The 5802-nt window shown below is 30.9% G+C and overlaps 2 pseudogenes; both read right to left on the bottom strand.

Annotated features, from left to right (window-relative positions):
- The window catches only part of LOC114073893, a 19721-nt pseudogene extending 18419 nt beyond the window's left edge, over positions 1 to 1302 (bottom strand).
- A 619-nt stretch (positions 1303 to 1921) lies between these two features.
- LOC107019495 overlaps positions 1922 to 5802 on the bottom strand; it is a 6839-nt pseudogene continuing 2958 nt past the window's right edge.

Here is a 5802-nt window from a genome sequence, read left to right as displayed (position 1 = left end):
TTGAGGATAGATGTTCTTGTGGTGATGACTTCCAGATTTTGGCAATAATAATAAGTGTTTTAGTTTTAGAAGTTATTAATTGATTTTGTTAATGATTTTTAAGTCTTCCGCATTATATTCTGTTTATTGGTTGAAATGTTGGGGTTTAGATTGGTTGGTTCGCTCACATAGTAGGATAAGTGTGGGTGCCACTCGCGGCCCGTTTTGGGTCGTGACAGAAATAGAGATATAAAAACTAACAAATTAATCATTTCAATCAAATTCATTAATAAAATAAAATATAAGAAAACTTGTCATAAAATTACATCAAATTGCATAACCAAATAAAGAGATAAGGAAAAATTGGATACTGCCTTGCTGAACCAATCAAGATACCCTGCTAGGTTATCCAAATGGTCTTCGTGATTCATGTCATCAAGCACAACTAAGACCTTCTTAAAATGAAATCTTCTTTTTTCCTTAGCAATTCAGAGAGAAGAATATTTTGCAGAGAGTGCATTTCTTTATTTTCTTTCATATGGTCTAGGAAAAAAGCACCATCAAATTGAGGTGAGAGCGTATCAAAAATTGCTCTTACTATTGTCATTTTACCAACTCCTCCCATTCCCTACATTCCCAGAATCCGAACATCATTGATTTCCATCTGAAGGAGGGATTTTACTTTCTCTAAATGCGTATTTATTCCCAAAATATCTTGTAATTAAGATAAAGATATCTCGCACAATTTGGATGAGATTTGGTTGACAATTTGTTGAATATTCTCTGATTCAATCCCATACAAATGGGAAGATTAAATGTCAATAAAAAAAATATCCAGTATTAGTAAGTACTTCACATAAATCAACCTCTTTTTATAATCACCCTTGGCGGATGTCATGTCCTTTTAAGATCTTTAGCAGCACTTAGTGCAGTCCTCCATTTTTTCACCTTCTGCATTCCCTGATCAACATCATCCTTATACTTTGATTCGTGTTTGGCAAAGGCTTCTACAATGCTTTCCTTTTGTTTCGAACTTCTGATGGATCCACATCATATAAAGTCGGTATGACTGTTTTTCCATATAGAGTCTTGGAATCCATAATCTTCACTAGTTCATCCATGAACCACCTGAGAAAAAAGCGAGGGCAACTTGAGACTCTTCAATAGCTTTCAAGTTCATCTGAGATAGATGCACCGTGCTCTAGCTTTTTGTCATCTTTAAAGGTGAATATTCCCTTGTTTTTCAATCATTCATATAAGTGACCCATAAATGTTTTCCGAAATGTCTTCACCTCTAAAACGTAGAAAGACATCAAACTTCCATCGAGGAAAGTATTATGAATCACTCGCAATAAAAGAAGAAGATACAATGGATGTTGATCTGAAAGAGTAAACACAAACTTTGTGGTAATTATAACATGAAGAAACATAGAGAAAATGAAAGAGAATGGTTTCTGTTAATTATTAATGTTCTACTCCACTTGTCATTAGAATTATTGGCAAAAAAAATAAAGACGAAGATCAAAATGAATCACATGGCCTACTTGAATGGACAAGAAGAATAATCAACAGTTATAGATACAGTAACAGGTTAAAAAATTCTTCATCCATCAATATGTGTCTTTGATTTATTCTGTAAGGAGGAAAATATTCATACTTAATCGGTCAAAAATATTTTTAAAAATATTGTTCTTACTAATAGTTATTTAAATATAAGGAAATTGTTTTTCTAATGAAAATAGGTAAAACAAATTTTATAATGTGATTTTTTTTATCTATCTCTGAATGCATGCCCGATGAATTATAGAATCCATGTTGAGCTATCCCCCAACCCAAATTTAATAAAAGGAATTCTGAAAGTTAGTGAGAAAGAAAAAGTGAAAGAGATGGTTCTTTCTTTAATTAAACTAATTTATGGATAAAAAAAGTGACGCTAAAATTCTTAAATAGGCGAATAATAGTTTTCTTCATCCTGAAGTAGACGACCTGACTTTCCAAACCACTATACAAAGAAGAAGATGTTAAACGAACGTAACATAGCAGAAACTCACATATATTCTAATTTTTGTAATTTTTTTATATCTTTATAGATTTTATAAAACTAAGGTGGATGTCATGTGGGCCACCCATTTAACTGTCATCACTTGTCATGCTAAATGAATGTCATGTGGGGCCACCCAATTCTGAAGTGTAATCACTTGACCAAGTAGCTAACTTCTTACTGGCCAAATGTTAGTTTGTATATCACTTATTGACTATAAGTAGTCATTCACAAATGTAATGATATAGAGGTTGTAAGAAATTAAGCTCTATATTTGTTTGTTCTTCTTTTTTATTTAGATTATTAATGTTAGTTTGTTAGTTAGTTATTTTATAAAATGTTATCAGCACGAGACTTTGCTAACTCAAGCTAATATCGATAGGTAAAAAAGGGGTAGGGTTTTATTTTTCTAAAAAAGTGTCTAATATTTCTAAACTTGAATTTAATTCCTTGGATTGAAATCCACCTGGAAACGATGGGTTGGGTAGACACCGCTAAAAATAATAATCAGGCATCCAGCCAACATCGTGCCAAAGCAATGATATTTTTCACGCACTATCTTGATGAGGGGTTGAAAATGCAATACATCACTATTAACGACTAACTTATACTGTAAAATAATTTGAAAGATGGATATGACCACCTGAAGTTGGTCAATCTTCCACAGGCACGTAATGATTGGTTCAATTTGAGGTTACTAGACTTTAAAAGTATAACTAAATACAATTTTTTTCATGTATAAAATTATATCACAATTAAATTTATGCGGAGATAATATCTCTGAATATGCTAAGCTTGAGAAAACATACTCCATACTTCCTGCCTCTAGTATGCTCCTGCAGCACCAATATTAAAAAATGGATTTTAAAAAATATTCTAAATTACTTTCACATCTTCTTATTGTTGAACAACATGACAACCCTTTAGTGAAAAATTATGAAAGTCGAATCATTGGTTCTATTCCACTCCCGGGAGTGAATCAGACTAATTATCACCAATGAGAAAGATGTTGTGGCTCTGATCGTGATAGTGGTCGTGGCCTCAGTCGTGTCATGGCCCTGGTCGTGATCATAAAATAAACTATAATCATGATGGTCGTCTTGCACCAAAAAATGACTACCAGTATAAAAGTTAGGGTGGAAAACAAGAAGTGAGGCAAAAGAAAATTCAAAAAGTGTATGGCACAGATGTGGAGGAATGGGTGACTGGCCATGTTTCTGTCGATCATTTAAACAACTCGTTAAGCCCTATTAGGAATCCTTGAAAAAGGTGATAATAATATATAAGGAAATTGTCACACCCCGAGCTTACACCCCACAACGTGGCTGGCACTCGGAGACCATTGTTGGCCTCAAGCGAACTCCTGGCTTGACTTACTTATCTCAGTAGAAGACTTAAAATACATGAATAGTCTATATAAAGAACTTGTGAAATAAAGTGAGAATGTCTTAAAAGAAAGCATTCAACTGGCCAAAATGGCTACTCAAGTCTCATAGCAAAACATTTCAAATACAAAGCTAAAAGACTCATATATGACTGCCTGACTATCTATGAAGTCTCTAAAACAACTGTGATGGATGTGGGGATATACCCTAAAATATCCGAATAAAGAAAAATACTGAAAAGCAACAAAAGTAGTCCCCCGGAATGCAAGGAGGCTCACGAATTGACCTTGGAGTGCTCAATTGGATCAACAGTGCGCCGGATGTCGATCCTCATTACCTGTGTTTGCATCATAATACGATGCAGGACAACTGACATTAGTACATTGAATGTAGGAGCATGCGAGTTGGAATGCTAAACAACATAGGCTAGAAAGAATATGAAGGAAAATGAACAACTTACCTAGCTCAACTCAACTCAACATAAATGACTCATTTCAATATAAAATAATTTAAAAGCAAGTGCAATATAAAGAAAAGTTGTTTAAAACATGATGTCAACTTTGTGTGTATGCAAAGATACAATTACCTATAGATGTATGTAAAAATTCAAATAAACTGATATATATAGAAATACAATAATTTATGTGTACTACAAGAAAATGCATTTAAAGCTACAAAACACATTGTAGTTGAATATGAAATTTTTCGTAGGTAAGCTCTTTGGCCACAAAATAATTTTTCGTACCATTCGTGACAAGATGTAGGGTGCCTAAAAGTTAGCTACAAACTTTACGTGGTATGTGGCTAAGGACTAATACTTATAGCTACTAAAACAATTTTATTGTAACTATAATAGTACAAAATTCTTGCTACAAAATATATACTTATAGCGAAATATTTTTACTCTTTTGCCAAAACAAATTAAAATTATAGAAAATTTTATATTGTTGCAAATGACTTATTTTTTTGCTATGAAAATTTAAAATATGTCGCTATTTTATATTTTTAATCTTGTGGCAATGATTCTTGTATTGAGCTACAATTAAAAAAATTATAGCTATAAAAGTAGAGCATTGCCACAAATATTTTTTTCACAAAGCTAAGATCTCAAACTATGTGTCATGATATACATAAATTATAACTAATATTTTTAATTTTGCGATGAAAATTGAAAATGTATCACCTTATTTTTTATAATTACATATATATTTAGTCATAATATTTATAATTCATTGCAAAAAATTGAAGAATACTGACATAAACATTATCAATCACAAGAATTTTTATAATGTAGCTAAAATAAGTTTCAACAATTTGTTACTACAAATTTGAAAGGATTTTCCACAAGCTTTGTTAGTCAAAAAAGTTACAAAATGTAACCATGAATACATTTTTGATATTCCAAAATAAGTCTCAACTTACATATAATTGTATTCTAAAATTTTGAGAATAGTCATAATATACAATTCTTGTAATACATCATCTTGTTTGAGTTCAAAGCAACATAGTCTTCTCCTATCTCTCCTTCCACAATCTTCAATTGCACCTTAGCTTGATCAACGTTGGTTTCAATTTTTCAGTTGTATACTCTTATTCCATAAATATACCTATCAATAATGGTAAACCATTTAGCACCAAGAACGTAATGATTTAAAACTTGAAGGGAAAAAATATATTTGTCTATGATTAATGTTTCGCAAATAAAAAATAATACAAAAAAAAACAAAGGAGTAAGCAAATCTGTAACTTTTGAACTTCTTAAAACCTGTAGATATAGATCTCAAATTTGAGTATCAATTATAAAATTCATACCTAATCAGGAAATTTCTTTTACATAACAAACATATACAATCCATTATAATACCATCGACTCAAGTTAGGACAATAATCTCTTGCAAAAATATAGAATATAACTGTGTATGATTAATTATTTGTGGCTTAATCATTTCTTGAACTAATACATAATAGAAAATTTAGAACATATGACTAAGTAAATAAAAACTTCGTATTGTGAAAACTTATCATATCTTCTTGAAAAATGCTATATAAAACCTACAAAATAAAATACAACAAAACATTAGAAACAAAAAAATTGAAAAAATGGAGAAAGGGCGGACCAGAAGGATATGTGAAGAGTGGAAAGGATATCTAGGTTTTTATTAAATGGGTTTTAAAATTTTGGGGAAAACTTTTGATCTTTTGCAAATTTTAATTTTTGGGGTAAAAGTTTTTGGGTCTAAATGGGAAGGGAGAATTGGTTGGAGAGTTATTTTAGGTGAAGATTAATGCTTTGCTTTTATAGTTATTATTTTTCTTTATTTTAAAACTATCAGATACAAATTTTTTTTAAAATAAAAAATACAATAACTGTTATATAAAATTATCAATTATTATATA

This window comes from Solanum pennellii, chromosome 5 (genome assembly GCF_001406875.1).
Source record: "Solanum pennellii chromosome 5, SPENNV200".
Lineage (NCBI taxonomy): Eukaryota > Viridiplantae > Streptophyta > Magnoliopsida > Solanales > Solanaceae > Solanum > Solanum pennellii.
This window is presented reverse-complemented; position numbering and strand designations above follow the sequence as displayed.